The sequence below is a fragment of the Hetaerina americana genome, unplaced genomic scaffold (genome assembly GCF_022747635.1).
Source record: "Hetaerina americana unplaced genomic scaffold, ioHetAmer1.1.p SCAF_10, whole genome shotgun sequence".
Taxonomy (NCBI): Eukaryota; Metazoa; Arthropoda; class Insecta; order Odonata; family Calopterygidae; genus Hetaerina; species Hetaerina americana.
This window is the reverse complement of record NW_027286070.1, coordinates 12,503,920-12,525,649: the sequence shown is the minus strand read 5'-3', so window position 1 is coordinate 12,525,649 and position 21,730 is coordinate 12,503,920.

The following is a 21,730-nucleotide window of genomic DNA, read 5'->3' as shown; positions in this document are numbered from 1 at the left end:
ACTCGATTCGGCTGACTAGCACCCAAATATCGAAAGATTAAAACAGTTTATTTCAGCGCCCCTTCATTAAGTTAGGTTAAAAATAAAGAAAATTGAAATTGCAGGCAGTATTGAAAGAGTATCAGGTATTTTTACCAATCATTTACCCATGGCATCCACTGCAACTATTCGCCCTTGCCAACTCAGGTGTTTGTCAATGAGACAAAAAATCACTTAATTTCAGGTGGTTTAAGTTACTCGAAACTTATGGCTAATAAGATTAACACCCATTGTAAATTTCTACGATAAAGAAAGTACGGTTCCAAGAGTTTACTTGGTGAACCTCCGTCTTGCCTTGATGGCCTGACAACCAATCAATGGAGAAGAAACTAAGACAATTTTAGCCACATCTCGGGCCGCTATTTCTTGTCCGTCATGATTGTACCACCCGAAAATTACCGTAGGGAAGTCTACATCTATGCTCCACTGCTACTGATCGCATGATAGGAGGCTGAAATAAAGAAATATAAAAAGTGAAACATCGGAGAAGCCTTTGAACAGAAGCCTTGAAGAGAAAACTAAGAATTTTACGTCTGTCACAAGAGGAGAACTGTTTCATGTAGCATGTCACTTTATTAGCCAGAGTCCTGCAACTAAGTGAGGGAGAGGCTCACTACCTTTGCTGGCTCAGCGAGAGCGAGGGAAAAAGAAAGAGAGAGAGGAAAGAATGGGAAGGAGGGAGGCGATATCAAGGTGGAAAGGAGAAGGAAGGGATATGACGGGAGGTAAATGAGATGGGGAGTGAAGAGGAAGGTTTTTTAGCGGCAAAGGGAGGACGAGAGACGTGGCTAAGGAGGGCGTTTAAGGCAGGACGGCGATATCCGCCGACGGAGGAAAGAAAGGGGCGGAGAGGATTGAAAGGAGGTGTGGGAGCGAGATAGGGTAGGGGCGGGTGGGGGAGACGGAGGAAGAAAGACTTGTGTGTTTGGAAAGTTCGACGGAAAGTTATACAGCGCGCGGCTCACCCTTCTCCCGTCAATATCCCCGTGAGCGAATGACGGAATCGAGCGAGTGAGAGGGGGGGATAATGCGTTGGTCGGGGGATAATGAGAAAATTCAAGGTGGATGCGGATTTGGACGAGAGGTACGTTAGGAAAAAAATATGCTGGTTTGTAGGCGGGTGGAAGGGTGGGATGATACTGAAGAAGAAAACTGAGAGAAGTTAAAGTAGAGGAAGGAAGATTTAAGAGAGAAAAAAGGAAAAGGGTGGAGTAACCGATTATGGGTAATATGAAAAGGTTGAGAATTTGAGCGCACGTACATCAGAAATTGGCCGATTACGTTCAATCATCACCGGTAGAACTGCAGTCTTTCAAGTTCTTACGATTCTTTTATTACATCATCCAATTTTATAGCGGAGCTTGAGTTCACCAACAGAATATTGCTTCAATTTTTGAAAACCTTCCGATGCCAGACGAAATATTGCTCTAGAAAACTCTCTCATCCTTTTAAGGTGCTTCACAGAAAACTTAAATTAAACTGGAAAACGTGAAACCACGAAAAAGGTGGTGCTAATTTTGGATTTATGCCTAGGGCAAGAGAGATAGACAGAAGTAATAAGTAGTACATGTAGTAATAATTACGTTGAAATGGTACCCGAAATCAAAATTCATCAATGGAATCATTGAAAGATTCCAGCTGCAATTTTTGCGGGGATTCACTCTCATTTATATCACAGTGGCATAGCTTATCAATGTTACTTTAATGACAAGAAATATAAGTGACAACGTAAGCGGTTAAGTATCAACGGTAAGTTACGGAGTCTTCAACTTTTAACCCCCTTTGAATTGAAGGACTTTCCGGGAATGTAATATATATATATATATATATATATATATATATATATATAAATTTCTATATATAAATAAATATATATATATAAACCATAAACACAGTAATCAACCCGAAGGTCGGTTTGGTAGGTGATGGTAGAGTTCACCCAGTACCAAGCCCGACGGCGTGTGATATTCACACATTAGGGTAGTGGGGCCAGTGCCTTTCCCTGGGCCGGTTATGGTTTCTCAGGAAGATATGGTACCCGAAAAATCACATATATATATATATATATATATATATATATATATATATGCATACATACGAGCTCGTACGTACATACATACACACACACACAAACGAATATACTCATTGGCAGAATATGTTATGGGATAGAATGAGGCAATTACCACACGATTCCCGTGTTTCCGGAGGAATCAATTAGCAAAAAATACAAGCAGTCACATGATGAGAATTGTAACCACAAGGGGTACACTTATGAAGGAGCTACATACACGCAGAGCTTTCGGTCAAGGGGGTCGAGAGGGTAACTACACATTAGATGCTATCGACGATTTCACGATAGCGAGACAGGTGAACAAGGCTAGTCAGAGCGAAGTTTTACCCTTGCTCGTTTATTTCATCATACAGCCAAAGGCGCGTACGAAACTGAAGGATAAATAAAGGAAAGTTATGTCAATTTCGATTTTTTCTTACCTTCACTACAATATTTTTATTTTGCTCTATCTCACTCGACCACTATACACGCACAATTCAAAATAAAGATAAACAAATACATAATTAAGTTCTCTGTTCGTTAGAATTCGGTTGTAACTTTATTTTATCATATAATATCCACAGATAAAATGTTAAAATTCGGAATTAAATATAAAAGTATCCCCGTATTTATAGATCTCCGCAGTATGACGACGATTTTAGAAGGTAAAACCAAAACAGCACTCGAATAAGAAAAAAATATTAAGCAAATAAGGTTAGTTACAATTAAAAAGAATCATTGAAAAAACGATAAATCACCGGAAAAATTAAGACGCTTATGTATTTTTACCTAAGTTATTTTTATATTTTTTCCTGATTGCACCTTATTATCTTCAAATGATGTTGAAATGTTTACAAATTCGCACACCATTCAAATACATAGAGATTGGAAATACGGAAGCAGTGGTAGGCATTTCGTCTCTCTTTCTTCTTATTGAAATACTATAATGTAAACATAATTCTTCCTTCTTATTGAGATACTATAGTGTATAATATTCTCCAATACACTACATGACGGAAAGAAAATCATGAAGCCTACTATATCATATTCGCTATAATGATGGCAATTTTAAATATGCATTTCTCGAGATAGTAAGCTGTTTCTACAAGAGTATCTTCAAAAATATATTAATAGATTAAACTCAATTAAAATTAATTTAATAATTTTAGTGCCGCAGTATGTAAAAGTTAGTCGACTTTTACTCTCCACGGGAAAAAAATTGCGTATATTCTTCGTATGGGTGAACACTTGATATTATCATCTAAACCAATAGCTAGGACAAGGATGATCAAATTCGTAAAAATCGGAATGTACACGCACGAATTTATAACCTCTTTAATGGGAGTGCAACAGCAGCATCGCCAAGGCCAAGGGATGGAGACGAAATGGGCCCAAATCGTAGGCAAGAGACATTTTCAGGAGGTTTTATTCATAACGAGGTATATCACAGAAGGAAGGGGGATGGCAATTCCACACTGAAACGGGAAGAGGAAAACTGAAGGACAAAAACTAGGGAGCTTAAAGTAGTTGCGGGAGTTCAATATGGTGCATGGGGACGCCCATAGCGGCATATATATCAGCTGAGGAAGAGGGTGATCGAATGAGGAGTGGTAAAGTCATTTTTAGCGCAGAGTGACGGGGAATAGGAAGAGAGACAAGGAGAAGATGGCTTGGAGAGAGCTGGGGAGACGTGGGGGGGACGAAATTGTCCTTAAATAAAAAACCGAGGAGATAGACGCAGAGTTAAACGAAAGTTTAAGAGGAGGTGGGGAGAGCGGGAGGGAGAGTTAGGTTATGGAGTTGTGGGTGGAGGAAAAGCCGGTTCCCAACCCCTCTGCGTTGACGTGCCAGATGAATGACTTCTTACTCCGAAGCATTCTCCTCTCCACCCCCCTTTCTCACTCAACCTCCTCCTCCCGGCTCTCACTATACGGGAAGGTTGAATGAATGTGCTAAAGAAGTTGGCTGACCCCTCGAACACGGGGACCGGAGCGAAGGGAGGCAAATAGCGGGTGAAGCGGTGGGGGTACGGGAAATAATATGAAAAAGTGGCGCGCGGTGGGAGGGCAAGGTTTCAAGTAGGCGGGAGGAAGGGGTGGAGGAGACATGCGAACGAGACCTGCTCCATCCCTCGGAAGAAAATATAAATGATCGGGAAAGAAAAGACTTCCAACCACCACCACCGTCATCCCCTCCGCAAGCCTTTTCTCCGCTCCTTCCTCACCCGCACCACGGCTCCACCCCTTCGGAACTTGCCTTATTGAGTTCGATGGGGTGGGGACTGGGGAAGGGGGGGTTCGGTGGTGAGGAGTGGGCCCATTCTCGGAGGGTAACACGGGCACTCTAGGGTTGAACTGTGGGGGAAGAGGGTGTCTGAAGCGAGAGTTCGAAGCCCCCCTACCCAAACACCCTTGATGGGTTATTCGCCAATCTCTTTCTGACCCCAGAGACCTTAAGGGGATCGCCTATGTACGCGCCTACTCCGCGAGAAGCGAGGTCTTTAAGATTACGGTGGTTAGTTGGGAGGGGAGGAGATCGATCGGGGGAGGCTGTTAGGTAGGGTGAAAATTGTAAAAAGAGGGGACTAAGTGGCCAAAATAAAAATATCTAAAAGAAGAGGTGGCTGGTTAAAAACTTATAATATCCCCCTCTCTCCTCCTTTCCGATTTTGAAAAATGGATTGCTCCGACCGCCGATCCCTACCCTGAGTGAGAAAATTGCCAAATTCCCCCTATTCCCGTACCACCCTCACCAATCCCTCCCACCCACATTTCAAACCACACCCCGTGAATAAACCACTTCCTCACTACCACGACGAATGGGAGCGAAATTGTGCCTCCGGATAAATATTGAAATAGGGGCTTGGACGGACGGAGGCGAAAAAATAATAACACAACCTCTAAAGGGGGGAGCTTGGGGGTTGAGGCGAGGGCGGGGGGAGGGATGCCCGCGAGGGAAGGTGGTTGACATAATATATACGTACACACAAAAAAGGTTATATTTCATCGGTGTCCGGATGACGCAGAATGTACCGAGAGTTGCAGCTGGTAAATGAACGCACCAAATGGGTGGGAGGGAGGTGTGCTAGAAGAGTTTGAGGGTGAGCGTTTTTTTTCTGCAGACCACTCATTCACCCCCTTCGACCCTGTAAATCACATCCGCGGGAGAGGGCGCGGTTCCGGTATCCTCTGCGGCATGGTATCATAAGGCACACGGAGGAAAGGGGGAGGGATGCTGTAGATGGAAAGGAGAGGAGATAAATAGGATCGCTCGCAGATGGAGGAGGAAAGGGCGAAGGAATGATCGGGGTTGAATAGGCGACGGGAAGGGGTAAAAGAGATCGTTGAATCTTAGAGTCGTGGGGATTAGCTGAGTACAAGGCCATGGTCAGCGGGAGATGAGAAGAAATCAGGAGAAAGGGGGAGAGCACAAAAAAGGGGGGAAGAACAGAAAGGAAACCAGGGGAAACGTGATTGGGAGGAAGAGGAACCGTATATTTCGACGAATCCCAAATAATCATTATCCAACGTATCCAAAATCGGTTGAATGATATTTTGGATATACCTATTACGTGTCATAATGTCGTTTAGCATATATTTCCCAAAATTTTTACCGGATTTATAATTTGCTCTTTAGGATTTACTATCCACCGTTTCCAAAGGTTTTTAAGTTTCTTAAAGTCACCGGCGCGCTGAGAATCAGGGGAAAGGCGAAAAAACCCATTATGTAGGCAATAATTGGTTGTGCAGACGCTTTGGCGTTTCAGGTCGCAACACACACAAGCAATAAAAGCCTACATGTATAACAGCCAATTCATGAAAAAATAAGAAATCGTTCGTATTTAATTAATTATAGGTGCACATGTGACTAGCTATAAACTGATGAAAATTATAGTACCTCCCTTTTTAAAAGAAAATTGAACTATTTAAATCTTCGTCGCTTAAAATCAATTCTAAACGTGGTCTTACGCAGCTCTCTATTCAATTCTTACACGAAAACCTTTTTTCGCCAGCATAGGTCTTCTCTTTGAATTTTGTGATTATTTGCTCCATGTATCTCACCTGGGTTCTACCTCTCTCGTTTCCTACATTCATTTTTACACCCACGACTGTTTTCTCCAAGCCGTCGCGTCCCAAAACGTGCCCTAATTACATAATCTCTTCCTCTTTTCAGAGTTTCCCAGAGATTTCTTTCCCATGCTACTCTTTGTTTGCTATTTGATCAGTTCATTTGACCACAGGCATTCTCCAAGAGCACCACTTCCAAATACTTCCAATCATCTCCTTTCGGCTGCCGTTAATTTTCGTGCCTCACTCCGATAGAGTAACAGGCACCAGATAAACGTCTTCATGGAGTTCTTCCATGTTTTCAGATTTTGTTTTTGACTATCTCAGTTCGCTTTTACTGTGGTAGAATGCATCCTCTAGTAGAAGGCATTCTAGTATATTCTACAAGTTATAAAATTAAACTTTTCAAAAAAAGGAAAACTTGATATATCGTTAAAAAATTAAAAATTCATTACGAAATGACTCATAGAAATCGTAGAAAGTATTAGGGAAATATTCACTCATTAAATATGCCATTTATGCTGGTTTTACACACTTAGGAACACAACCATCCCTTAGGAGAAAGGTATTGTGACTGAAGATTCCATACCGACGGAATTTATTACAAAATGTTCAATAGAAGGATCTCATTACTCAGAAAAGATAGGGATAAAGTTAATGTACTCAAACTTATTTTGGCGCACTTAAGGCCACCTAGCCCCTTATGCATCTATATGGATAAATCATGTTTACGATATCCTAAAAACAGTCCACTATTCAAATAAGCTGGTAGTGTTGGATTGTCACATCGTTAGCATTCCTCCGACGTTTTTCAATTAAGGAAAAAGATGCTACTCTAACGACCTTTCCCTTCACTAGAAGGGCAAATGAAAGGAAAAAATAGTAAGGGATTGAATTAATATAACTACAAAACGTTCGCTAGCACGGCAAAAAGTGGTGTCAAAGACGGACGGACGACGGACTTCATCTATGAATTTGGGTACGTTCACTTTTCTTAATTTTTGACACAGCACTTAATAAGAGACGTATGACCACTACTTCTGAAAGACAATGCCACAGTTCATAGGAGGTTCCAATGTTAGGTCTCAAGGAAGATAAGAATACTCCAAGAGTCCATACGATTTTATTACACTTGTGGGCCATCAAAATTTATTCAGATTGCATGTAAGCTGTCAGCCACCGCATAGTGAGGAAACGATTTATCTTATCATTACTTATTTTCTTTAGATTTTAATCCACGAAAAGCACATAAAAGGGAAAATGTTATTTATGACCGACATTGAGGACGCCTTCTACCCAAGCCCTAACCAATATTGGAACTTAAACTTAACATCACCATCGCGTGAACAATATTATCAAGGTGATAGAAAATCGGACTAAATCTGCATGTGCAACGAAAGCCAGCTGCAGGTTTCGGCGAATTGGTCCAAATCAATTTCCTGCCACGGCACGAGGAACGAAAAAAAGGACAACAACGAAAGCGAACACGGGTCCGCTCGGCGATGAGGGCACGGGAGAAATCGAACGGCGGTCGGGAAGGGGAGAAGGGGGAGATAAGCAGGGTGAGGGACGGGAGCGCTGGTTGATCATCGCGGGGTTTTGCATGGCTTCGCCACGCGGAAATCGAATCGTGAGGGCTTGGGACGGCGGTTGCGGGAGGGGGGGAGTGCTCGTGGGGGATCGACGCCCCAGGACCATGTTTCCCGGCGAATTGCCGCTAATCCCACGGACCCAATCCGGAGATATGACTGCCGCGGAGGTCGCCGGGATTCAAAGGGCCTCTCTCTCCCCCACGTATGCACGCGCGGTTTTGTAGAGAGAGGCAGAGAGAGAAAGTCGCTCAGTCGGGGCCATCACAGTGCCTTCAGTCTCACCGACGGGCCTCCAAAGGGCGGTCACAATCTATGCTCGACCGCTCTCCCTCTACAACCCACAAAGGGCGACGTCATCGTGATCGTAAAACGGGTTTATCCCCCACCCACGCCCCATCTCCACTCTCTTTGTCGCTCCGCCCCCTCCCCAAATGCCCATCTCTGTGGTGCTCGATCCGATTAACATCGAGACGCGGAAATGCAATTTCAAATTTGGAAAAATTTGAGAGAGCCGCTTTTAAACTTCGGACGGTGGAGATAGCATTCGACGCCAGGGTCTACGGGAAGGAAGGGAATATTTTTACCTAGACCTGGACGATCCAATTTCCTGGGGGAAACGAATCGCTATGTTTTTTTATCACAGACTCCACGGAATTCCAGTTCGTTTCCACAAGTTTGTGAGCGAAATTGACGGGGTTCCAATATCAATCAAGGGCGACAACTTCATCCTTCCAATCGTGAATTCTCTCCAGTAGAGATACAAATAAAAAAAGATGGACCGCAGATGATGCTTTCATACGTTACGATAATGCCCTCTTAAAAAATAGATCCTTTCACATCTGCGAATGCACGACCACAATCGGGACGAAGTAAATTAGTTATAATGATATTTACTTTCATTTGATACCTCGTTCTTATTCCTATTCACGATGAGTAGAATATTGACACTTCATCTACTAGAATTTAACTTTTACCTACCTACACTCTGCGTATGCTACCAACACTTTCTTAGAAATTATTTTTGGTGCACCACGTTGTACAAAGTTACGGGGACAGTTTTGACCGACAAAAAGTAGGACATTAATAGCGTGGTAGCATTTAATGTACATGCATCGATAAAAGTAGATGTATTTGGCATCATAGCGTATTGTTAGTGTTACGCTCTAATACATTAATCGTTATTAAAGCATTCGGAAATAGATGCGTATCTAGATACAGATATTATTACTATTTAAGTAAAAAATCATTTTCATTAACTTAAGTGAAAAAATAAACAAAGCGACAAAGGAAATCACAAAAATGAAAAAAATGATGCTAGAATCTTGATCAAATCATTTAAGGTAATTACTTCGATAGTAGTCTGACTGAGTTCTGGGTAAATAAATTCAAAGAAAACAACTCAATTTGGTAGAGGATGGTATGAAACATAAATGGGGGACACATCACACTACTTTTAAGTTGATAGTATAGTTACTGGTGACCACAAGCTAAGATCCGCATAGGATTGGGGAATGTATGAATTTCTTCACAAATGATACTACTCTTAGACAACTCTCACCGATAGTATTACGATGCTGCGTTACGATTCAATCTTTTTATATGATCTAAGTTCGACAGAATTCACGCCATCCACGATAAAAAAAATACCAATGAAACTCTATTTCGACTGGACGGAGAGCGAGATTCCGCCACTTGATTACGTAATGCACCGAGAGAGGCCGTAACATGAAACCGTGCGCGGACGCTGAAGGATCTCTGGGAACACATAACAATTTTGTCCCATACTCCCCCTACTACAAAACGAACACGACCCGAATGATGAATTCCGACTCGAACGGGACGCCAAAACCCTCTCAAAACTGAATTTTACCTCCTAAAGATTAAATCCATACGTCCATCCCGCGCACAAGTCACAACAACAGGCGAGTCGACCCAATCATCGTCATATCCGAACCGTCCACTCCACCTCCATCCCAAACCTCCCCCTACCCTGATCCCCACCTTCCCAACTCAGCCAGATACACCGGCGACCTTCTGGGCGCCCGGCGGTCGGGAACGCTGCTACTGCTGATTAATCGCCACTTAGTCGTCACCACGGGGTCCGGGGAAGTGAGGAAGGGATGTGCAAGGGAAGGGGATGTGGGAGCGAGTACGCGTTCCATGGGTGACGGGCTAGTTTTAGATAAGGGCGGAGTGGAGGGATTATGAAGCCGAGAGGGAGATTTCCGAGGGGTTTTCGGTCCCACCCTCTCCACCCCCAGGGGATGGTTGCAGGAGAAAGGGTAAAAGGGAGAGTGCAGATTAAGGATCCTGTCCTGTAACAACCCCACCGGTGCTAATACTGCCACCACTGCTACTTCTACTGCCACCGCGGCCGCTATCTATCCTCCCTCCCGCTCCAACCCTCTCTCCCCCCGCGTGTACAAAGCCCTAAACTGGCGAAATATAGTATACCCAGCACTCCACCGACGTGAAGATGACGACGAAATGGATGGGTCGACTTCAATGAGGCAAATGCGAATGAAGAGTAAGGGAGCGCGGCAGAGGCCTTGACAGGGAAGTGGGAAATATTGGTGGTAGGAGAGGAGGAGGGCGGCAGTACAAGAATTTAGATTTAGGCATAGGGCTCATGGGCCTCGACGTGTCCAGAGTCATTACCATCGTTTTATTTGTTAGATCACCTTGTTAGCAAAAAAGTGTTGGTTTACTTTAGGGAGAGGTGCGGAAGTCAACTGGGTAGACTGCCGGGCTACAGACTGGTAGGCCGGGGCTCGATTCCGGGTGGCGCTTCTGCTTTACCTAAGCTGAGTGATTTTTTCGGGTTTCAGATTTTCCAAAGGCGATATAGGGTCAAAGGTGACATAGGGAAAAGAATTCCCCCCCACCCCTTGCCCTGATGATTTTAATGAATTCAACCCCTTGCCCTGACGCGTGAATTTTAACGTCACAACAAACTTCGCAATACTGTGGCTTTTGGTTACTCCAGGTATATGCAAATCCGTTGGAGTATTTCCAATCTTTTCAGATTCAGTAGGAATAAACAACTTCAACAAACATTTCAACCCAGTATGGGGTGAGGATAGACTTTCGAGCCCCTAAGTGGTATTTCGAAGCCATTATATTACGAATGAATGCCAGATAAAAACTAACATGCCACTGAAATTAGATTATTCGATTGACACCTAAGAGAATAAATATGTTGCGGACACTTGAGATGATCACAGGTATTATTGGACGATCGACTTCAGTTAGGACATGCCACATCAGTGTACTGGAGTGCAAAAGAAAAAGACTATTACACATTCACAGAGAATGTAGATATTCCTCTAGCAAAATTTACTGTATGAATTCTACTTGGCCCAAGTTACTTAAACCTATTACGCAAAATATTGCAACACAGGATATTTCACATTAGTCACTACTGAGAGATGGTCTGTCTTATGAAGAAAGTACAAAGAATGCATACAATTAATTCAAAGGTCTCTAAGTCTACTTTTGAAAACTCGTTATCACTGGATGAGTTAACTTTGTATTTCTTGAAACATTAACTCTGGGTGAAAAAATGCAAAGTTTACTTAATATGTATTTATACACACTATGTATATTGAAACGAGAACAACACAGCTCATAACGCGAGAAAATTTTCCTACGAACTGCATGAATTCACTTGATTCCCTTTCCTACCTCATAGATACAACCTTAAGAAGCCCGTGTACTTATTGATACAACTCTCTCAATATATTTCAAAATAGATTAAAATATGAAAGTTCTGTTTTTTTAGGCAGGGTGAGAGTGATGAGGATTAGGGATGCGGAAAATTGTTGGAGGAATAGGGAGTGGAAGAGCATGGGAGGCGTTGGGGAGGAAGAAGACATCTTTATAACGTGAGCGATATTGATTTCCTTTGTTGCGAAGAGACGGTGTATGGCTGGGCGAGTCTCCGTGGCCTAAAATGCAAATCATGTACGTCACGAATAAAAAAAATATGACGAGCAAAAACGCGACGAAAACGAAAGGCCACTTGTTTCAATGCCATGTTCAGCAAAGAATGAATAGATCAAATGAAAAATATATTTCCTCGACTATTTTTAAACCTAAAAGCTACACTTTTTGGGCGAATAAGACGTGTGAGTAACGTAAATAAAGAAGTAAAACGCTTCATAGCTTCGACAAATTTTAAATGAGTCACGAAATAGGTAATGGATAACATTTATTTCGCGTACAAATGGTTTAATATGCAAAGATATAATGCTATACGATAAATGCAATGCCTGATTGAATACATTATCTTACGAACCTGCCTACAGACAAGCGCTCCGGATACCTGATTTTATCAATAGTGATTTTAAATATAAAGCATAAACGAAGACAGGAAGAGAATATATACAAAATATTGTTCGAATATATGATTACGAATACCAATAGGTGAAAATACCATACGGAAAAACGCGGAAAATAATTATGTTTTTAGCCAATTTAATGGTTACACGTAGTTTTAACTTGATTGCACAAGTAGGTTTAATACCCAGCTGCCCTTAGTACTAAACATGGAGAAGAAAAGAAAATTCCTTGAAGAACAGTCGTGGAAAACCTTTTCGTTATAAATTTTTAGGCTCAATTTTATTCGGTACCCTGCGAGCCACCACCAGGGGGTGTATAGAAGGGGGTGATTAAATACAACTTGATGAGTTAAATGACCTGTGCAACTAGGTAAGATCAAAAAATTCTTTATGATGACTTGCACCAATTATTTAAATTTCTAAAAGAAATGCACGAAGTCCATTCAATTATTGTCTCCACTCGAAGAGAAAAACCCTGAACTGGACGTGAAAATATCACTTTGGTCAATTACCATCACATTTGGGCTGCGGCATGAGGATTTATATTTAAAACAAATGATTCATGTAAAATGCGAGAATTTATTAATATCCGAATCTTATATGCTAATGGATAAAAAACTCCATATTGGTCGTCGAGGAGTTTATAGATTGTATTTGCAATCCACAACCAAGTGAGTTATATTTTTGAACTTTTTCTGGCAACATGGTATTCCGGGAAATTGGGTACACATTTGTTTCATATTGGGTTTAAATAAACGAGGAAATCGAGAAAAACGATTGACACGGATAATCGGATTAGCGGTAATTGGATGACACAGATTTGTTTGGGCAAACGAAATTTGCTCCGATGGTTTTCATGTATTTGTAAATGAATGAAGCGGTCAAAAAAATTGATTTTTCTGATAAGTTTCCGTAATTAGGAAAACGCGATAAGGGGATGAGGGCAAGAGGGAACATGTAATAAGGTTAAATATTGACTCAGATTCTCGCAGTAGTTGAACTTTCGCTTTGTTTATCCGCGTTCCTGCGGCATTTGTCATCGGGATATCTGTCGTCTCTTATTTGTAAAGTGATGCACTTATATTAATTGAATGGAAGGAGAATTTCTGAGCCCACTTCCTACGTTTTCCACTCGGCAATAAAACAGATTATTGAAAACATTTATTTTTAACCGTGGACGACCATTTTCCCCAAAAGTCTGTCGAAGAGATGAATAAAATAATTCATGAAAAAATAAATCTATGGATTAATAAAGCTCAATATTCAATTTAATTCTTCAACGCCAAAATCGCATAACGATAATCTTAATTAGATCATATTAAGACAGCCCAATTATTACTTAAGCTGCTTGTTTGCTTGTCAACGTATGCATGCGGTGTTTTTAGGATTTAAAGTATGCATGGCGTTTTAATAGCTCCAGGTGGTTCGATGGGATATAAATTGTGATAGGTGGAAATATGCCGTTAACGTAAATAAGGAATAAAAGAGGTGCTGAGTCAGCTTTTGGGCCCATGGGAAGAGAATGATCCCTGTGAGGGAGGCAAGTGGGTTCCACTGTCAAGTGGGAGGAGAGGCAGCTGCCGATGGGAGGAGGAAACCAAGACGTTGGGCGGAGGGCCTAGGGGGATCTACAGCGCGAAAGAACGTCCCTCAAGCTCGTCATGTTCCGCCTATATACCCGTCCCCTCCCTATCCCTAACTCTCTTGCGAGAAAAAAGAAACCAAAGTGGGAGGACGGAGAAAACACTCCGAAATATGGCCATCTCCGAAAATAACTTGAGCCCCTAATTTGTTTTCAGGACGACTAAGGAGGGCCGGGAATGACAATTAGATGCGCGGCTAGTTGTCGATGGAAGCCTTAAACTTTAAAAAAGAAAGCCTTTCAAGCGCTTTCCACTTTATTCTTCTTAATATTTAAGTATGCACAAAACAATCAATGGCTAAATTCCAACCAAATGGCAATCATATCTAGTGGATATTTTTCTTTAGCTTATTGAAAGATGGTAGAATAGAATATCGGGGATACGGATTGCACGTTTTTATTTATTTAGCACTGATCGGAAAGTGGCACTTGACCATCACATCGGACTTTTTTAAAAAATGATATAACATTAAAGAAAACTACAAACACTCTATCTCTAGATAGAAGAAAACCGACCTAGGCGGAAATCGAAGCCAGGAACTCCGGGTTGGCAGGCGAGAACGTTACCCCGCCGCCACCTGGGCCGGCGAAGGCAAATGGACGTACCAAGTGGATAAGTAAAGATGAAAAGAATTTATTAAATGCAAATACCTAATATGCAGTGATTCCATACATCCTTGCAATGAGTACTGAGATCAATATGTGACTTGTCGACACGGCTATTTAAACCGACGCGCCGATCTATCCGTTTATATTTTCACTGATAATCAAATGCTCGTGGTAAGCACTTGAAAGCTTGAGATGAGTTTTCACTAATTTAATTACTTGGCTAGCTAAAGTCATTAGCTAACGTTTCGAATCCCAGATAAGGTGATTGATATTCAGACTGAGAAATTGTCCCATTTTTGTGCACATCAGTGGGTGACACCGCTAAAATAACTGCTCCAGCAATTTTCTTCGAGTTTAGGACCTTGGAACGAATTATCCTTCTACGAATAGCTTAAATTGCGTATTTATTAAATAAAAGCTTAGCTATCCAAGGTAAGCAATTTGAGAACTCGTGAATGGGAGGTGGAACCATTTAAATATTTTATAGCCAATTTTTTACACTTGATAACTTTCAGTACATCATTCAACACTTTATTCCAACAAAAGCTCATTGTTTGTCCAAAATATATATGAGGTAGACATCTTACGCTACGAAAGAGAACTCACCACCGATAAATATTGAAAACGCAGAAAAAAAAACACGCTAAAGTATCCTTAATGAGGCCTCAATTTTTCAGGCTGCGGGAGGAAACGAGAGCTGTGGGCGCTATATCGCGTTCCAAGTATCACACTAACCATCGCCGCGAATCACTGGGTGAATGAAGTTAATCCTCGCGGAAGAATTTGCATCAGGAGGTGAGGGTGGGGGCGAGGGTCGGGAGGAGGCGAGCAAAAAGAAATGCTAAAACCATAAGATAACTCAAAAACATACACCAGCAGACGTGGAGGTGTTGGATGGAACAAATGGGTAAGGAGGCAAGGGACCGAAGACCGCGGATCGCCAGGAAGACCACGGAAATATTTGTGAGACGGATTAAGAGGATGGAGGAGGGTGTACATACACAAAAAATGGGTAAATATGAGTTATGTGGGGTGGAGAGCGGGGAAAGGAATGAAGGTGGGTTGTAGAGAAGTGGAGGGATAGCGAGGTTTAAAGGGGGTTGCCAAAAATAGGGGGGAGGGTGGAGTGCTCCTCCCCCACTTCCCCCTAAAATAAAAAGGTCCCTTTGGCCGAGGAGCATGGGTATGGGGTGTTTGTGCGAGGATGAGAGGGACGAGAGAATCAGAAATATGGGGTGGGAAGAAGTGCAGGGGAGTTTTTCAATGTCGCGGCAATTACGGCCCCCGTACGGGTTTTAACGATTATTAACGAGTAGCACGGCATCCTGCCGTCTACCTCTCACTTTACACCACCGCCTCGTATCTAGTCCGCGACCCGAGAGGTGAAAAAAGGGAAATAATTTCTTTCTCACCCTCCTCCTACTCCTCACCTCTCTATTTCCCTCTCTCTCTCTCACTCCTTCCCTCCGTCGCCCCCTGCTTCGACGCGGGCGGATATGTAAACATACATAAACACATTATGTGGCCACGAAAGAGGCCACCATGCTTTCGTACTTCAACACGCATTCATTACTGAGGGGTTTGGGCGGGGGCGCGGTGTGAACGACGATAAAGAAAATTACGGCGGAGGCTCTCCTTGTGGCACTTGGTTCGCAAGCGGGTGAAGGAGGGATGGAAAGTGGGGAAGTGGGATAGGAACGGCTGTTAGAACGGTGTTCGGTGAATTGGGCCCCCGCAAAGGTTTAGGGAGGGTTGGCTGGCCGTATTATGCGCGGTCGAGGTATCGGAAAAGAACGTCTTCATCGGTTTCACTCTCTCTTTCTTTCAAAGTCTCAAATTCTCGATCATCATCGAGTTTGCACTACTGCGCCATTTTCAACGGTAGACCTCGTAAAACTACGGTGTGCATTCAAAGAGGTCCCTTAGGCCGAGGAACATGAGTGTGGGGCAGTTACAGTGCGGACGATTTGGATATGCCCTTTCTGTGTTGGGAAGTCCTGAAATGGGGTTTGGCTTTATGACCAATTTTCTGAAATGGAGATCTTGAGACAAATGAAAAATAAGGAAAGGAATACAGTTTCTAGAATATAGGATAATGGTAATAGAATCATTGAACCGAAGCTCGGAGAAATAAAACTTCATTTGGGAACGTTATGAATAATGATACTATCACCAAGGAAGAACTTTGATATGCCACTGAATTGCAAGAAAAAACTAATGCACGTCGTTGGGTGAAGAATTTCTTCAATACATCGATGATAGCTGAACCATATCCTTCGGGTCCATCGGTTACCCTTAGGTAAAAATCAAGTCTTGAATATAGACATCATGCTATTTCCATAAAATTATGTAAGTTTTGTATGTGATGTGGAAGTTTATTTGTATGTGATGTGGAAGTGTTATTTTATGTAAGAATATTTTGTCTCCTATCTGTTTCTCTAGTACGTGAAGGTATGCATTTTTCGTTGTAAGTGTGATCATTGACCAAACTTGACCGTTTCCACCAGAAAAATCGCCTAGCTGCAACGTTATTCTTAAATAAATAAATAGTAAATAAATTCATAATTTAAAAACAGAAAAGAATTAGAGGAAAACCTCACCAAAAGTAGCTGAGAATGAGATTGCTTAGTTTACGAGATATAAAATGTTATATGAAGGTTTGTGAGAGAGTGCAAATTTATGAGCATGCAATGGATGCAGGTACGCATAATTTCCATGCATTCGGAAAAGAAGTTTCGAAGTGATAGAGAGTTCAGGAACAGAGAAAATTGAAATTTCTGAGAAAGGCTAAAAAAAAAACTTCCTGCTCATTCAGTTAAGATCATTTTATGTGTTCTTATACAGCATGCCATATCCAGTCACTTCCCAATCCTCATCGAGAACAAAAATATTCTTTGCCTCGTATTTTGCCCCACAAACATATGCATTGATACTGTCATCCTTTAAGTTTGAAAATCCGTAATATTATGGCAATTGAGGGCACAAAAATGATTTTGAAAGATTGTGGGTACATTTTATCGCGATCATATAGTATGTCAAAGACAATTCGATTAGGAATGATATTCAAAAAAAGCAAATAACTGTAACGCCAAGCGCCGAAAATCGTTGAATTCAATACCAAAAAATATTTCCAATTGTTTTGTTTACTAAAATAACATAGAATATAATAGTAGATAAAAAGAGCTAAAACAATAATATACATTTCAAGTAAATGATACACGTGAAAAATGAATATTTGCCGTAGCATATTTTTTGAGAATTTATAACAACCATGGAGTTGATTTTACGTTGAAGCTTACAAATATTTAACTTCAAAGCGGAAATATGGTAAAGCAATATTTGAAATAAAACATAGTATTCATGTAAAAATACAACGTTAAAAATTATTTCAAATTTAAACAGCAACATAGTAAGCCCAAAAATTCAAGGATATTTTTTTATTAGTTGAATGTTAAATACTCAGCAGTTAAATTCAATATTTAAATTGGAGCTTGGAAATTGGTTTTAAAGGTGATATTGGAATGTGTCAAAGAGAAACCAGAGGCAGCTGATAATGAGGATCGTATCTCAGAAAAAACGACGGCTTGCGGATGAAAGTATAGGAATAGATCATACGATACCAGATACATTAATAATTTTATATTCTGTCAGGAACTCAGTACTATGAAATAAAAAACCTGCCGCTTTTGTTCACTGTCATCGTAACATGGACTCAGGATACATAAACAACCATACCCCTATGGAAGATTAATTCAAGAGATAACCTTTAAACGAGTGCAAAATATCACGCTTGTTAGCGTGATGTAAAGATGAAAAGGTAGCTTTTAACACTTTTACAGTTATTACAGAAAATATGATACGGAAATAAATACAAAAATTTTAAGGTACTGCAAGAAGCAAAGAACATAAAATATCATTAGGAGGGTAGGAAAAGGCATTAAATATTGGCTTAATTATTTCCTCGCCTGAAAATACGGCTAGTCTTCTGCAGACAGAGGAATGAATTAAACAGAGCAAAAATTATACATTATCTGCGAATTCACCTTGAAACAATTGAATAACTTATTGAATAGTAATTGCAGATGACCTTCATCAATTAAATCATTTTACAAAACAATAAATCAGAAGATATTGCGAACATATGTACCTACTAAGGCAATAGATACAAATATCTCATTTGAGTGTTTTTTCAGTGAATTTATTCGCTATTAATTTTTGTTAAAATACCATAAGTAAAGTTTTTTACTCCTACGGAGACCGGAAATTTGACAAGCCACAAATGTTCCAGATTTTTCTTGATAAAAATAAAATTTAGCCTGAAACAATAAAATATATTTACCCAGGTTGTTCATTGCCACTTTCACCTCATAAAGAACACTAAATAGTGTACCAGAATATATATACATATATATACCTATATATTTATAAACAAACACACACACTGACGTGCTATCAGATTATTAGAGCCAATGTGATTCCTTTAATGCAGAGACACGCTGATTGGGGTAAGAAGGGGGCTTTGTGGTGACAAAAAATACAGGAGGCAGGAAAAGGGCTTATGCAATTAAACCCAGTGGGTGGGAGACAAAAATGCCACAGACATGAAATAGGGAAAATAGGTATTAAGGGCATGAGTGAAGGCACGTGGGATTTATTTTCGGAGATGTTGAGGAATGGGAGTAATATCGATGTGCACCGCAGTTCTGTTCGTCGCATAACGACCGTGGGAGACACCACATATACATATATCGCACAAGAGTAATTAATGGAGCCAGGGAAAAAAAGAAATCTGTCATAATCATCATTTACGCGTCAAAAAATGAAAACAAATGCGATCAGTTGTGTGGATAAGCCATCATTATCCTTCTATCCGAGAGTTTGCGGAAATTAATGGGGCCAGGGAAATGGGTACCTCTGTCTTTTTTTTTCGACCCTCCAAAATATTTCCTACAGCCATGCCCCAAATTTATTACGCGTCCCGTACACGAATGAAAATTAAATTAAAAGTGAGGAATGGAGTTTTAACAAAATTTTCTCCGGGATCATGTGGACCAGTGGAAGATTAAAGAGGGAGAGAAAGGGATCCCCAATTTCCATTCATCTCGTTGTTGTATTTTTTTGGTAGCGGAATGGAATCCTGAATACAAAGAGAATTTGAAACACCCTTATTCCAGTGGAACGTTTGAGAAAACTTTTGTCATAATAACGGTCTTGAAAATTCGCCGGACGACTCTAAGAAAAAGGGAGAATGATGCAACATAATGTATGTAACAGAGAAGAGCTTTCCTGAGAGAACTGCCTTCCTACATTTTGGTATTTTTGAAATCTCAGACTTCCGGAGAGACTAATTGTTTTTCAATTTAATGAGAACCTTTTGACATCGCTGAAGGAAATTTTTTAAATAATTATCAGATGAATATAACATACAATTAGCTAGCAACTAAACATATTTTTGCTTTCGGGTAAGAGTAAAAAGATAAAATTAAGGGTTGAGCTTTGATTAAAACAAGAATTGAGGACTTCTTAAACGTGTATATTGAAGAGATGCGCTAAACGTAATTAAAAGCATATCCTAGCACAAAACCTTTTCGCAAATGAATGTCGAAGGAAATAGGCAAAACCATAAAGGAAATTAATCAGTTGAACAGGTAATGGGACACTTAAATGTCCGGGGTAGAGGATAAATGAAGAAGTTAACTTAAATAATAAATAAAATAAGTATGCGTAAAATCATCAGAATATTGGCAAGACGAATGAGATATTTCCCAGGGTTTAAAGCTGCCTTGAAATATAATAGATTATCATGAAAACATACTTTAAGAACGAGTTAAAAAACAAAATATTTTTCCAAAAACTCGAAGCGGCTGAAATCCGCTTTACAGATTGAGGGAAAGTCATGGATAATTCGGGCATGCGACCACCGTCCTGGAGATGGCTCGCGTCGGATAAAACCCTTATTCTCTCCTGCTCGAGAATGATAAAATGAAACCTGTCCGCGGGAACAAGGCGGCGCAAATTCCTTTGGCTGAAATCTCTTGCTTATGAGACAAGAGGGTTTCGGGAGATAGGGGAAATTCCTGTGGTCTGGCGTTCCATCCTCGCCGAGCCTTAACCCCGAGACCGCAGACTTCGTCGCAAAGGAGTTGATACGGGGGGCGGGGGTGGCGAGAGGGGCCACTTAGGCCGAGATCCTCGGGGCGTGCTCGCAACCCCTCTGGCAGGCGCGAGGGGATGAGGGAAGATGGGAAGTGAAGGCGGTGCTTCCCTGCCCTGGGATGAAGGTTTTGCGACTTTGCGCTTCCTCTCCTCCAACCTTTTTCCTCCCGCAGTATTCTCCCGCCTGAAATTGCGGCGACCCGCAAGGCAATCAACCACGGTTGCGCAACTAAGGCAACCCGGGCTAAAAGGATGTGTGATCAGGTTTTCGACAGGGATAGGCAGGTTGGGGTTGATAAGGAGTCTTGCAGCAGAAGGCAACCCAGGTTATGATTTCAAAGAGTCGGTGTTCATGAATTTCCCCATGTCTTTTCCGCGCTTCCCGGGCCACAATTTTAGTATCCCAACAAAGAAAACCATTTCTGTGAAGGCAAATTTTCAAGGCGATCGTACGCCAATGTTCCGAGTGGTTCACCACCAGAACAGTGGATTTGGAAGGGGTTTATTGCAACATTTTCCATTACTTGCTACTCAAATAACAATGCGCCTATTTAGGAACAGGAATTTTGAAATGATCATACCTTTGCCATTTCCATTTTCTAAAGGATTTTAAAACATAAAGCTGATTTTTATATTGCTAATATTTAAATATACCATTCATTTCAATATTTTGAACGCGATTATTAAATTTCCCCGTTATTTTTCCGGTTGCCACCGTTTTGAGACCTGTGACATCCCTACTACAAGGACGACTGTACTGGTGAATTTTTCGAGGAGCTCATTAAAAGTTGGACAGACCCGCTGGGAAAGCTTCAGAGTGCTCAAAACTAGGAGCGGTATATTGCCGTAAAGAACTTAGACTGGCGCAACAGCATCGAGATCAGACTTTGTGAGAGATAACGTATGATTTATTGAGCACTTCCGATCCTACACCAAACAACACCGGTGAAGTCGGCAAATGACTTGTTCGTCAACAAAGGCTTACAGTGACTTCAGCACAATAAAATTTAAAAGAGTACCTGGAGAAAAAATTCAATCATATGTGGCAGATATTTAATCCGTCACCAGGAGGCTGAATCGTCACCTGACTTTTTCAGCCGGAGAATCATCATCTTAAACTATCAACTGGAAAATTGACCATTTTCACTTGGCAGTCATATTTATACTTTTCGATAACTACTAAATATTCATAGTATATATTTTGTAATATATTTCATTAATTTGCATAGCATTTT